The sequence below is a fragment of the Tamandua tetradactyla genome, chromosome X, assembly GCF_023851605.1.
Source record: "Tamandua tetradactyla isolate mTamTet1 chromosome X, mTamTet1.pri, whole genome shotgun sequence".
NCBI lineage: Eukaryota > Metazoa > Chordata > Mammalia > Pilosa > Myrmecophagidae > Tamandua > Tamandua tetradactyla.
In genome coordinates this window covers 169,393,821-169,409,544 of record NC_135353.1, presented here as the reverse complement: position 1 = coordinate 169,409,544, position 15,724 = coordinate 169,393,821, and the positions used below count along the sequence as shown (strand labels likewise).

The 15,724-nt window shown below is 39.4% G+C and overlaps 1 protein-coding gene across 1 annotated transcript in view; it reads right to left on the bottom strand.

Moving 5' to 3' along the window:
• PUDP (pseudouridine 5'-phosphatase) overlaps positions 1 to 15,724 on the bottom strand; it is a 575,274-nt gene that overhangs the window by 40,649 nt on the left and 518,901 nt on the right. The gene's annotated exons all lie outside the window — the stretch shown is intronic.

Genomic DNA, 15,724 nt, shown 5'->3' with positions numbered 1-15,724 from the left:
CAGTTTTTGTAACAGAAGGTGTGCCAGTTTGAATCTGTTACTGCATCCTAGAAAAGAGTATGCTATTTTAATCCACTCTTGTGGGGGCAGACCTGTTGTGGGTAGGATCTTTAGATTAGGTTTCCATGAAGATGTGACCCATCTGTTTAAGGTGGGTCTTAGTCCTTTACTGGAGTCCTTTAAGAGAGCTCAGGGAGAGAGAGAGAGCTTAGAAAGAAAACGGCCGGGAGGACTAAAGAGAGAAAGAAATGCCCAGAGACATTGGGACAGATCCACTGAAACCAGAACCAGGGAGGAGATGTCACCATGTGCCTTCCCCTGTGACAGAAAAACTCCAGATGCCAGCAGCCTTTCCTCAGAGAAGGTCTCTTCCTCTCAGTGCCTTAAATTGGACATTTTTATGACCTTAGAGGTAAATTTGTAACCTGATGAATCTCCACCTAAAAAGCCAACCCATTTCTGGTTTACTGCATTCCAGCAGCTTTAGCAAACTGAAAGAGAAGGTGATGAGGGTACCATAATTTGTGAATGTGATCAGTGCACTGAATGGCATAATTGGGAGTGGCTGAGATGGAGAAGTTTATGTCATATATATGGTCCCATAATTAACAAAAAAGAAAGAGCAACTAGAGAGATGATGACAATTAAATGCAATACTTGATTCTGGATGGAATTGAGCAAGGAGGAGAGAAGACTCAAAGGGACATTATTGGGATATATGGAAAAGTGGATTATAGAATGTATGCTTTATATCAACGTTAAATTTTTTGACCTTGACAACTGCACTTAAGGTGGCTACATAAGGGAATATCCTCGTTCTAACGGATTGTACATGGCTATATTCAGTGGTTAAGGGTCATCACGTATACAATCTACTCTTAAGCGTTCAGAAAATAGATAGGTAAATAGACAGGCAGATAGATAAACAGATAGGTGGGTAGATGATAGACCAACAGAGGAAGAAAGAAAAACAGAGTGAGACAGAGAAGGAGGGAGGGAGAGTGAGAGAAAGGAAGGAAGGAAGGAAAAAAAGAAATGGCAGATGTAGCAAAATGTTAAAATTAGTGGGGGGTGGGGTGGTGTGCTAGTTTGAAAGGATTTATGTACCCTAGAAAACCCATGTTTCAATTCTAATCAACCTTGCGGGAGCAATGGTTTCTTCTAATCCCAATTCAGTACTACAGGTTAGAACTTGATTATGTTATCTCCACAGAGATGTGACTTAATCAATTATAGGTATTAAACTTGATCAGATAGTGGCATGTCTCTACCCATTCTACGTGGGTCTTGATTAGTTTACTGGGATCCTATAAAAGAGGAGGCATTTTTTAAGAGAATGCCTTTTGAGAATGATGAGAAAGCGATAGCAGAGCCAAGCAGAGTCACTAGACCAAGAAAACCACCGAGGCCATCAGCCAGCAACCTTTGGAGATTCTGAGAGAGCAGAGAAGGATGACAAAATGATAAGAGCCATGAAGCAGAGTCCACCAGGCAGCGACCTCTGGAGATGAAATAGAATGCCCTTGGGGGAGCTTCATGAAGCAAGAGGCCTGGAGAGGAAGCCAGTAGATGACACCATGTTCACCATGTACCTTCAGATGTGACAGAAACCCTGGTTTCTGGTGGTGTTTGCCATGTGCCTTCCAGCTGAGAGAGAAACCCTGAACTTCATCGGCCTTCTTGAATCAAGGTATCATTCTCTGGATACCTTAAATGGGGTGTTTCTATAGATTTGCTTTAATTGGGACATTTTCATGGCCTTAGAACTATAGATCTGTAACTTATTAAATTCCCCTTTTTAAAAAGCCATTCCATTTCTGGTATATTGCATTCCAACAGCTAGCAAACTAGAACAAGTAGGGTGAATAGTGATATTTTTAGCTCTTTACATGGAGGGTTGTATTACTTTTTTAACTGTCCTGTAAGTTTGAATGTATTTCAAACTGAAAATTGAGAAACCTACTTCATACCATCACACACTCCCTAAATTTCTAAATTTAAAAAGACTCAAGGGCCATGGTGGCTCAGCTGGCAGAGTTCGATTCCTGGTACCTGCCCGTGCAAAAAAAAGACTCAAAATAGTGAGTATTGCAAGGATATAGAATGGTGCTGTCAAACAGAACTCTTTGTAATGATGGAGACAATCTATTTGGTGCTATTAAATATGGTAGCTATTAACACATGAGGCCACTGAGTATTTGAAATGTAGCTACTAGGACTGAGGGACTGCATCTCTAATTTTCAATTTCAAACAGTTTTAATTTAAAAGTGGCTAGTAACTACCATATTGGATAGCTCAATTTGATATAAACATAAGGAGGCATTTACAATTTTTCATCTGAAAATTTATTCTATCAAAAGCAAAAACTGTAAAATAAGCCCTTGTAGACATATGCATTGGAACATGGACACTTGCTTCCCAGGATGCATTTACCCATTTGTACTTCTAGTTAGTCATGTGCTTTTGTTCTTATCTTCACAAATACCTACTCCCCGACTCCATCTCCATGCAATCCAGTGTTCCTGGAAAGGCTGATGCCATTTGCAGCTCTATGTGGGGCCTGATTGAACCACAGGTAATTCCTGTTTCTTCACTAGTGAGTGGTTCAAGGACAGGGCAGTCTTCTGACTCTTAACAATAGGGTGGGGATGGAAGGCTGTTAAAAGATTCTTGGGAAAAATGTCTTCCTCACAAAGAGAGAGGCTCAGGAAGAGATGAACCCTCTTCCCCATATCAGTCCCTATCTCCTGAAACCAAGCTCAAAACTGTACAGCGATCTTGCTACCAAGCTGAAGATGACGATAATGACAACAGAGCAGGGCTATGAAAAGCATCTGGCTCCTCAGTGACATTGTAGAGCAACTTCATTTGCTCACTTGAAGCCTGGTCTTACCCCTCAGCTTCCTGCCAATTAATGGACCTAGTGGACCTTCCCATCGTAGTTGGGTTCTGGCAGCCTGTTGGAAACAAAATTATAGTTTTTTTATCACAGCTGACCAAATAGAGTACTGAGTCACAGTGAGGACGGAAACTTTAGCAAAGAAAAGGCAAACAAATGAGACAACAAGATGCAGGCAGACTTTCCCAGCCTTGCTGGGAACTCTTTACGTTGGCCAGCTCTCTCACAAATGCATGGCCAATCTCATGTGGTCTGGCTAAAAGACAACCAGGTGAATGTAAATCCACCACCACTCTTGTGAGCCAAAGTTCATGCCCTCTGGTATTAGGTTACTGGCAACAGATCCGTACAGGAAAAAGAGAATATTTTGTTTGGGTTTGCTGGCAGCCTAACCATCATTGGGAGATAACCCAACCTTCACTTCTTTGATAATATCTGGTTGACTGGAAACCTCTCACAGTTCTGTTTTCAAAATGAATTAGGGTTAAGTTTTTTAAAAAATAATAAAAATGAAAACAGTTTTGGTTGTATCCAAGTGTTTTCGTTTGTTAAAGCTACCAGAATGCAATATACCAGAAATGGAATGGCTTATAAAAAAGGAATTTATTAAGTTGCAAGTTTACAATTTAAGATTGTGAAAATGTTCAAATTAAGGCAAGGCTATGAAAATGTTCAAATTATGGCACCAACAAGAGGTTGCCTTCACTCAAGAAAGGATGATGAAGATTAGGGTTTCTCTCTCAGCTGGAAGGGCACATGGCGAAATCTACTAGCTTTCTCTCCTGACTTCTTGTTTCATGAAGCTCCCCTGGGGGCGTTTTTCTTCATCTGCAAAGGTCTATGGCTTCATGGGCTCTCATGGCTCTGAAGCTCTTTCCAAAATGTTTCCCTCTTAAAGGGCTCCCGTAAGCAACCTCACCTTGAATGCGCAGAGACATATCTCCACGGAAACCATCTAATCAAAAGTTACTACCCACAACTGGGTGGGTCACAGCTCCATGGAAACAATAAAAAAGATCCCACCCAGCAAGACTGAATGGAAATGAAAGAACATTGCTTTTCATAGATACATTAAAATTTCAAACCAGCACAGCATGCAATTCAGCATTCCAAATAAACATGGAATAGAGCTAGCACAAAGCTTATTAATCATCAGTGCTATTAAGAATTTACTCTAATTTGGAGGAACCCTCCATTATCCCTTCTCAAGAGTCCTATCTACCCAATACTTCATCTCTTCTAAAATGACTCAAGTCAAACTTGAATCTAAACAGAATTGTTTTCTTTGTCTTTCTTTCTCTGGGCTAAAGGGACAAGGGAATAATGCAGTACAATGAAGACATTTGCTAGACTAAAGAAAAAAGCAATAGTTATGATTTTAGCTCTAAATACTGATGATGCTGTTGCTATTGATGATGACGATGATGATGATGACAATGATGATAGAATCCATTTACTGAGGGCCTGCCAAGCACTTCACAGCTGGCTTTAATACTTGGGCACTGGGGTTCTCATGTTGGAGACAGCAGTAGCTGATTGGTTTTATTAGCACCTTCCCAGCCCTAGAAGTCACTATGTTTTGCCTATCTAATTTCTATCTCTTTCTTCCTTGCAGATATGTCCTCATTTAGTTCAGGGAAGAAATAGGACTAATTAAACATTCTCCAGATTCCCTTCTTGCTTTGAGTGGGATCAGGACATTCCTTCTAAAATAAATGACAAAGAATTGCTTTGAAAAGGCCCTTCAGATTTTTGCTATTTCTCCTTTGTCCTGCCATGAGTGTGGATCTTGATGCATGGAGATGCTGCATCCACTTTGCAACCATAAGGCAACGAAATTCATGTTCATGAAGATCTTCTTCACCCAAGGGATGCCCAGACTAAGATGCCCTTAGGAAAAGATGGGATGGGCCTGGATCCTTTAGCACCTCACTGAGCCATTACTCTAGCTAACAAATTTCTCAACATTGAAATTAGAGTTACTTTGCTTTTCTGTTAAATGGATCAGAATGCAATTCTGATTGATGCACCCTGCCAGCTTCGGGAGTAGGAGATTGATTTGCAAATTAGTGCAGAATGTCCCACGAATTTCTCTATGATACTTCAAATCAGGACCACTTTGAAGATTTGTGTAATGGAAATGAACTTTCCCTATCAACTATAAAGATGCCTTAAAGATGAGCCCAGATTTCTGGGCTGAGTTTCCAAGAAGGTGGTAGATTTACTTATCAAGATATGGAAACTAAGGAGGGTGGAACATAATAATGGTGTGGGCATAGAGAATTCAGATCTGAACCGATTAACCAGTGAGGTTCCAACTTAGTGGGGACAAGACAGAAGTTGGAGCCCAGACAGCAGGTCTGTAAAGAAGTAAATGTATATGTCATCAGGATGGTAATGGGAAATGACTGAGATCATCTTGACAAAATCTATAGAAAGAGAAGAGAGGACCCAGTATCCACCCTAACTACTCCAGCTCAAGTACTCAACTTCTTAGAGGGTGATTATAAGAAGAGCAGGTGGAAAGGAGGCTGAGAAGGAGGAGACAGATGGGAAAAACAGAAGAATGTGTGCTCAACAAGACTGAGAGAAGAGTAGTCCAGGAGTTCCCATCCAACCACATCAAATGATATGAAATGGCCATAAAGAAAATTGAGCATAGCAAGCACAGGAGTTTTCAACATAGAATTTACAACAGTATCAATAGCTCTCAACATAATGTTAAGTAGAAAAGACAGAAAAATAAATCTATTTCAGCATGATACAATTATTTAAATGCAGATGCATATGTATAATCATATTACTAGACCCTTAGACCATAATACCCATTCTCCTGAGAACAACAACTGTCCCCAAATGCTGAAAGAGTTATTGTTGGATGGTGAGATTTGGGATGACTCACATTTTCTTTTATTACACTTTTCCTATATATTCTCCATTTTCAAGGGACAATTTTTTCTTAATTATATGAAAGAAGAAAAATAGCAAAACTGCAAAGTTCATGTATTTCTTCACTCCATGCAGTCATATTTTTAATGTAATTTTATGGAGATATATGATATATCCACATACTAGATAATCATCCAAATTGTACAATCAGTGGTTCACAGTATCATCATATATCTATGCATTCATCATCACAATCGATTTCTGGACATTTTCATTACACCAAAAAAAAAAAATTAAAAGATGAATAAAAGTGACAAAGAACACCCATACATCCCATACCCCTCCCCACCATTATATATTTATTTTTTGTCTTTTTTTTTTCTTTTCTTACTTGGCTGTCCATACATTGGATAAAGGGAGTGTCAGTCACAAGGTTTTCACAATCACAGAGTTGCACTTTAAAAGCTCTATTTTTAATGAAATGCCATTTCATGTTATTTGAGATAGTCAATTAATTAAGGTCTTTGTGCCAGTAACAAAATTTTTTAAACAATTGCTCTTGTTTCTTCACCTCCTGCTGTTTCTCACTACTGTCTAAACAAAAAAGTATTTCCATTTGAGTCAAGTGTAGTAGACTAATGTACGATTAGTAGGTTGTTATAATTCCAATAGTATCAGACTCTTTTCCATCTCTGAAACCTGCCTTATAACATATGCTCCTCTTGAAAAACAATCTTAATAGACCATTTACTTAACTTTTCCATCAAAGAATAACAACAAAACAGGAATAACAAGTATGCTTATATAGTTCAACACTCAGGATGATAAGATATATAATTGCTTATGTATACAAAAAGACCATTGTACCATCCAATTAAAAAATGGACAAAAGACTTGAATAGACTTCTCTCCAGAGAAGATATAGAAATGGCCAAAAAGCACTTGTAAAGGTCCTCAACATCATTAGTCAAGAGATGGAAGCAACTCAATGCACATTAAAAAGATAAAAGGATAAATAAAATGTGGTATATATACATGATGGAATATTATTCGGCAGTAAGAAGGAATGAAGTCGGGAAGCACGTGACAAAATGAATGAACCTTGAGGGCATCATGTGGAGTAAAATAAGCCAGACCCAAAAGGAAAAATATTGCATGGTTTCACTGATTTGAAATAATTACAAAAAGCAAACTCATAAAGTCAGAATGTAGAATAAAGGTCATCAGAGGATAGGGTGGGGACAAGGAATGGGAAGTTAAGGCTTAAAAAATACAGGATTCCTATTCGGAATGATGGAAATATTTTTGTGATGAATAGTGATGATGGCACAACATTATGAGTATAATTAACAGCCCTGATACAGATATCTGAATATGATTAACATATATCTGAAATGCTAGATTGCATATATGGTAATGGAATGCATTTTTTAAAAAATCCATGGAACTGCACAGCATAAACAGGGAACCCTAAGTTAAACCATGGACTATGGTTAATAGTACAATTATAAAAAAGGGATTTCATCAATAGTTACAAACATCCCACACCAAGGCAAGGGGTTAATTAAGGTGGTACATTGGAATCCTGTATTTTATGCACTATTTTTCTGTAAATCCAGATTGTTCTGTGTGTATCTTGGATAATGGAATGTACACCAGTTCGTTCAAGGTAAAGTGGAATCCAGAATTTCCCAAACAAATATCGAGTAATGAAAAACAGCCTGAGGAATGAGCTTTGTAATTATGGAGAACTGGACAATATTTGGGGGGCAGGAATGTGACATTGTAAGGACAGTTGGAACAGGGAGAATGTGTGGTTAGGAAATTACATGCTTGATTGATTTAACACTGGCAAAGTTATCCTCAGAGAACTTGCTGTGTCTTTGCTGTTATAACTTGATAAATAAAACTCCATGAGGTTAGAGAGACTTTGTGCAGGGGTGATATTGTCAGAAGCAGAAATAAGATAAAAATCAAATTAAAATAATGCCTATTCAACTTAGATACAGCTGATCTAACAACACTGCTTATACAACCCACTTAAAAACTGATAATATTTACTTCTTAAAATTGCCCCAAGTGTTTGAAAATAGAGCTGGCAGCAAATCTAACCAGTAAGCTGCACCTGCACACCCCACAAATTCCCTGCCATGCCTGCATTTGGTTGCACCCTGTTCTAGTTTGCTAGCTGCTGGAATGCAACACCCCAGAGACGCATTGGCTTTTAATAAATGGGGATTTATTTTGTTGGTTCTTCAGAGGAAAGGCAGCTAACTTTCCACTGAGGTTCTTTCTTACGTGGAAGGCACAGGATGGTCTCTGCTGGTCTTCTCTCCGGCCCGTGGGTTCCAACAACTTTCCCCGGGGTGATTTCTTTCTCCATCTCCAAAGGCCTGGGCTGAGCTGCAAGTGCTGAGATGAGGAATGCCAAGCTGCTAGGCCGTGCTACATTGCGTTCTCTCATTTAAGCACCAGCCAATTAAGTCAAACGTCACTCATTGCAGCAGACACGCCTCCTAGCCGACTGCAGATGTAATTAGCAACAGATGAGATTCACCTACCATTGGCTCATGTCCACAGCAATAGAACTAGGTGCCTTCACCTGGCCAAGTTGACAACTAATCTAATTACCACACACCCAAATCTTAAATTCTATCAAGAAGGCTTCATTTGTCGTGTGGACACTCTGTTCTGTTCTTGTGGCATGCTGAATGCACAAGCTGTGTAGGGCTGAAAACACATCACATGCCCATTTTACTTTAAATTCTCTTCATCTTTTCCTCATAGATGCATAAGGTCATTTATGTTGAAAACAATTGTGAATGAGTGCTTCTTTTAAAAAGAGGAATATGAAGAAACGGAAGTCCATTTCTAGCTAATTCATATTTTGGTAGCACAGCCTATTAATGGATATGTACCAGGCACCATTATACTCATGTTTATATTTATTCAGCAAATATCCTCATCACCAAGAAGGCCCAAAGTCCAAATGCACAGGTGCCCAATTCACATTGTGAAGTTAGAATATACAAGTGCAAACAAGTGAAAATACTAGTACAAAAATTAAAGCTGGTTGTAATTAAATATAGATTTTAAATTAACATGCTACCTATTGAAGTTCTACTAGTCCATTAAAAGAACATTGTAGCCAAACTCATCAGCTTCCTGCCCAAATTAAAAGTCTTTATATTAGAAAGTCTAAAAGGAGAGGGAAAAATCGACCATCTGAATAGATACTGTTACAGGTATAGAAAAACCAAATCCTTGATTTTGATGTATTGTCTAAAGTTTACAAAACCTGCTGAAAACCAAGAAGGAAAACAGGGGTCTTTGTCTAGATGAAGATTTTTGACCTCATGCTCAAAGCCAATCAACAGAGTAAAATCAAGGTAGGCTCATTAAAATCGGGAGCAAAACAAGGATACCCACTATAGATATGATTATTGAAAATTCTGTGCAATAATCGAAGTCCTGAAGGAGAAATATGAGAGACAGATATTGGAAACGACAAGGCAAATTAGATTTATTTCCTGAAGCTATGACTGTGTGCCATGTGAAAACAAGAGGATCCACTATTAAGTTTGTGAGCAAATTGATTAAAGATTTTGATAGCATTCCTATATGTCAGACATAAATAATAAGAAAAAATATTGTTTTGAAAGATCTTGAAACAGACAATGCAAAATATAAAATACCTTGCGATGCACTGGGTGGGAGCTTGCCAGTATGTATACTGCATCAGTGACCACTTGTCACAGTAGGTCTCCTTCCTAGGTCTGAAGGAGAAAGGATGTGCTGTTAATTCTAACAGCCACGGAGAGCCAATGAGCGTTGTAAGCAGGGAAGTGACATGATCTGATCTGTGTTTTAGAGAATTCCTTCTGAGAATGGCTTGCAGGGGAGAATGTCAAGGGCCAGCAAGACAGATGAAGGGAAGGCATTTGTTCTAAAGGTGAAAAAAAACTTGAAAACAAATCTATATCCTACCAATGAGAACACAGGTTTTTAGTTAAATCCCTCTGATGTCCTAGCAACCTTATAAAGTCTAAAGAGCATCACATATCTGAGATACTATAGACTCCCGCAAAATGTTTTTGATACCTGATGTGCTGATTTGAAAGGAAGTATACCCCCTAGAAAAGCCATGTTTTAATCAAAATCCCATTTCATAAAGGTAGAATAATCCCTATTCAATACTGTATGTTTCAAATTGTATGTTTAATCGGATCGTCTCCCTGGATTATGTGATTTAGTCAAGAGTAGTTGTTAAACTGGATTAGGTGATGATGTCTCTAAACCTTTTGGGTGGGTCTTGATTGGCTTACTGGAGTCTTATAAAAGAGGAAACATTTTGGAGAAAGAGATTCAGAGAGAGCAGTACCACGAAGTAGAGACTCCACCAGCCAGTAACCTTTGGAGATGAAGAAGGAAAACACCTCCTGGGGAGCTTCATGAAATGGGAAGCCAGGAGGGAAAGCTAGCAGATGATGCCATGTTCACCATGTGCCCTTCCAGCTGAGAGAGAAACCCTGACTGTGTTTGCCATGTGCCTTCTCACTTAGAAACCTTGAACTTCATGGGCCTCCTTGAATCAAGGTATCTTTCCCTGGATGCCTTAGATTGGACATTTCTATAGATTTGTTTTAATTGGTGCATTTTCTCGGCCTTAGAACTGTAAACGAGCAATTTATTAAATTCTCCTTTTTTAAAGGCCATTCCGTTTCTGGTATATTGCATTCCAGCAGCTAGCAAACTAGAACACCCGATGGTCATATTTGGAAAGATATAGGCATCCTATTTGAAAGCATGTATTTTCCTTTTAGGGTTAAGCAGCGGCACCTCCTTGCTGGTGTAGGACCTGTTAACACAACTACCAAAAGCCTGTGGGAAACCCAGCCTCGTTTTGAGTTCTGCAATTCCTGCCTGGTTGAAAGCAGCTCTCCACTCAGCCTCTGGAGCAGTTTTCTAAAAACATAGGCCATGGCATGCCATCCACACCCAGACGTCTAAACGCATCTGAAATGCAATAGCAACTCTTTGCCCTGGCTTACGCAGCCCTAGACAACCTGGCCTCTCCCTACATCTGTAACCATCTGTATTTCCTATGGCTGCTGTAACAAATCACTACAAATGACGGGGCTTAAAAGAACAGAAATCTATTGTCTCCTAGTTCTGAGGGCTAGAAGTCTGAATTCAACATGACAAGAAGACTGTGTTCCCTCTGACACCTTCAGGGCAGGATCTTTGCTCACCTCTTCCTAGCTTCTGATGGTGTGCAGCAATCCTTGATGTGCCTTGGTTTGCAACTGGAGCACTTCAATCTACCTCCATTGTTATATGGCTCTCTCCTTGTGTCCATCTGTGTTCAATTCTCCTCTTTTTATAAGGACAACAGTCCAAACAAATTAAGGGCCCAACCTACTCCAGTATGACCTTATCTTAATTTAATTCCATTTGCAAAAACCCTATTTCTCAGTAAACTCCCATTCACTGGACTGGGGATTAGGAGTAGAATTTGGGAATTTAGGAGAAATGCAGATTCTTGGGTCCACTTTGCATCTGCTGAAGCAGAATCCCTGGGATGGGGACCAGCAAGTGTGTTTCTGTGTTTTAATGAGACCTCATTCAAAGGGAAGCTGATGGGAACTGTTGCTGGAATGTGGCTGAAATGAAAACATTTACCCTTCCATCTCTGTAAACAATTTTATAAAGAATACAGCAATTGTATAAGCAGAGCATAATTTTACTTTTTTTTTTTTTTTAAAGGATGTATCACTGAGCAGTTTATGAAAGAGATTGCCTATTTGGAAATTCACGTTTCATTACTGAACCATAGTGATACCAATGAAGCATTTGCTTGAAAACGGGAAGGCACACAGTTCCATTTGGCTGCTGATAAATTTTATTCAGCCAAAGCCTGGAAGGGAGCAACAGTTGTAGTAGGTCCTATTTGTGGTAGCTTCAGACTGGGGATTCTGGGGTTAACGCAGATGGTTTTCCCAGTCAGAAGCAGAGAACAGCAGCTGTCTTCCAAAAGTGGCTGCCCAAGCTCTGATTCTCCAAAAGTCATGATATCCCTGGGACGAAAATGACAGCAGCTTCCTTCTAGAACCCCATGCTGGCTGCTCGAGGGGCATGGCTGGGTCTGTCCTACTTCCTCATGGGTTATCTATGTGGCCATGAGAAACAGAACATTCTGGAGAAGCACTGCTGTGTTTACTCCCCATTCCTTTTGAGGCCTGGGAGAGTGTGATTCCAGTAGGCTTGGATGTCCCCATTTCAAAATCTTATTTCAGCTTTGAAAATGCTTTCCAGACCCAGCTCTGTGTGATTCGTAAAACCTGTTGAGCTTATTACTGATGACACGCATAGCGGTAGTAAAAGGCATGGACGCGAAATAAAATGATCTCCATAATAGGATGAGAGGATTATAATCAGAGAATGAAATTTGTTTTCTAATCTGGTTATGCCCCCGCAAAGCTACATTCAAATGAGCTGCCTTCGTCTCTGCTCAAGGGGAAATCATATAGGATATCTGTATCATGTTTTTAGGAATGTTTCACACAGTGTAATCACATAAAAGTGGACAAGAGGAAAGCAAGTTTACTCTTCAAATGTCAGAGTAGAACAAACATATGTATGAAAGTGATAAGACAATTCAACATAATGGGAGGACAAAGATGAATTTTTCTCTTTGACTTGATGATATCAGACAAAATGAAGAGAGCCCTGAAAATCTTTAATAGTAAAATGCAGTTTTTAAAAAAAGTATGATTATATTTTTCAGAAATCTATAGACAACCTATAGAAACAGTATCTCTAGCTCTTCTTCACTCTCTCTCGGCTCCCCTCTCTACACACAGACCAAACACCAAACCTCCTACATCTTGAATTTATATACACATATTCTAAGTGGTATCACTCTGAATGGTAATTATTATAAAGTCCATGGGATTCAGATCGTTCTTGACGTTGTTACTCTGATAAAGGATATCAATTGTAAATAAATTACATTATGCACCATCTAGAGCTACGCTTTTGATAGGCAATCAAAATGAGAATATTTTCAATGAGAAATAATAAAACTCTATGTAATTTGAGAGACAGAGAAGAATTTTTCAATGTGTGTGAAAATACTATAAAACTAAGGTTAAATCTATTCCAGAATGTGATTTCAAGAAACAGATAAAATGCTTGTAGAGAGAAGAAAATGATTTTAGAAACTAAAGCAACTTCCAGGACTAGTCCCTTGAGGATGATAAACTGGAACTGTATCTTGAGCAAACTGGAGATGGCTCGTGGGAATCTGGGGCATCCTAGAGGCAGACTAGTCCTGCCTCAGGGGCAGAAGGATCTCCAGGCAAGATCGTTCCAAGTCATGGGTCAAGTGATGGAGGAAGAGCAAAATGCGCCCTATAGGATCTTGAACCTTCCAAAAGGTGCTGGAAACATGTCATTTGGATGTGTCTGGGACATCTCCCAGCTCCTATGTCTCATCTTTATATGTATTTTTTCTGGTTTGTCCAAGGACTCACTCCGGTTTTCATATATGTCTTATTTAGATATCACATATCTAGCTGTTTTGATGCAATATTTATCTGAGGTGCATCTCCAACTTGTAGATTCCTGGACGAAAGTTTGGCATTCTGCCCAAACTTTCTCAGTGTCTGATGTGGTCTGTCCATGCTTTCAGTTGTACCCCTCCCAAAGTGACCCTGATTTGGTAGAATTTGAGCACCATTCGGTCCCCAATGTCTTTCATATAAACTGCCACAAAACTTCATGGAATTTGTCTCTTCATTCCCTCTGTCTCCTCCATGATTTCTTCCTTCAATAATCTGCTCTCCTGTTCTCTCTGTTGCCTCATCAATATCCTTCTCTAATATTTCTGATCAACAAGCACACCTGGCACAGTATCTCTTATTTAAAAATCAAAACAGATCTTCCTTAATCCCACAGCTGCTGCTTCACCATCTCTCTATTCCCTTCAGAAAACTTCCTGAATTGGCCATATCCACTCACTGTCTTTACCCCAATCTACTGTCTCTTTCCTTGTCCTCTCTTGAGGCCACACCAATGAGATCTGTGTCATCATGACCACTCACAAAATCCAATGACCATTTTTCAGTCCTCGAATTATGGATCCTCTACAGATCTTGACAGAGCTGGTCCCATTTTCTTGAAGATCTTCTACACTGAGCTTCAGAGACGTCAAGTTGTCCTGGTTGAACTCCTATCTCATGGTTGCTCCTTCTCAGTCTTCCTTGATGGATCTTTCTCATGCACCTAACCTTGTGAGGTTCAGTCCTCAGATTTCTTCTCTCCTCTCTCTCTCTCCTCATACCCCTGCTAGTCTCATCCAGCCCATGCCTCCAAAATTAGATCTCTAGCCTGGATCCCCAGGCACAAATACCCATGTGTATACTTGCTATCTATACTCCATTACCCAGGAAACATGTAAAATTTAACATGCCTAAGACTGAACACTTGATTCCATCACTCCCAACCTGCCTTTGCCCCAGTCTTCCTCATATCAGTAAGTAGCATCTCCACCCTCCCAGCTACTCTGGCTGACTCCTTGGAATCATCATTCATCCCTAAATTGCTCATGCACCAAGTCCAACCCTGAAGTGATTACTGTAGGCTCCACCTTTAATATGTATCCTGAATCCAGTCATTTCTCAATGCCTCCGCCATCACCACCCTGGTCAATAAGATCTTAACTAGACTTCTGCTTCTGTTCCCACCTCCCTATGGTCAAATCACTATACAGTGGCTGGAGAAAATGCCTTATTCTAAAAATATTATCTTGTTACTTCCATTGCAAAACCTTGCAAGAGATTTGACTCACATGTAGAATAAAAACAAAATCTATGCCAGCTCCCTATAGGATCTTATCTGTTTGGGTTCCTTACTACCTTTATGGATTAAACTGATACCACTTTCCCCATGGCTCATCATGCTACAGCTACTATGACCTACCAGATCTTCCTCTAAAAATCCAAACTCAATCCCACCTCATGTGCTTTGCATGTGTTCATTTCTTTGCCTTGGTGACTCCTTTCCAGATATTCTCATGATAGTTCCTTTGCTTTATTCAAGGTCTTGTGACCTTCCCAATTTTGGTGCTAGTGACACTCATACCCCTGAGCCACATCACTCTCCCTTACCTTGCTTTGCTTTAGTTTTCTGCATGTCTTTTATGCCCCTTTGAATTACATATGATTCAGCTTTTTTTTTTTTGGTTTATTTACATTCATCAGGATGTAAGCTCCATGAGGGAGGGACTTCATTTTATTTATCACTTTATTCTAGGTATCTAGAACAGTGCCTGCCACCCAATTAAGTGCTCAATAAAAATATCACCAAAGAGTTAATGAGCCATCAGATGGGACTGGATTTCCTGGTTATAGAATAGACTACCCTAATTCTTAATGTCATGCAACTTGGGGTTTGAGCCACAAATGAAAAAGGTTATTAAAAAAGAAAAACAGACTTAGGGCATAATTCATTCCTGAGATAGTGTTAATGCTGTCCTTTCAAGATATTATATATGTAAGTATAGTGTTATATTAGCTAAAAAGTCACCACATTTCTATCTTTATGCCACAGTAAATACTAAATGAAGGACTAACTGAATATGAACGCAGAAAAGACTTATGAATGCAACATTTACTTGCAAGAGGGGTATGTTTGGAAAATAAAAATCTTAACAGAACCATCCAATTTAAGTTGTTTTGGAAGCTAACACATTGATGCAGAAGGGTTTCCATAATCACCCCCAAGCAGCTCTGCTCTCACCTTAAACAAAATATTTTGTGATCCACTTGAGGGCTCTCAATGCATGGGGGGATATTTCAGGGCAATCACTTACATTTCTTCAAGGTAATCCTCTTCTCTGGGCCCATGGTACAATTCTGTGGGCAATGCTAATT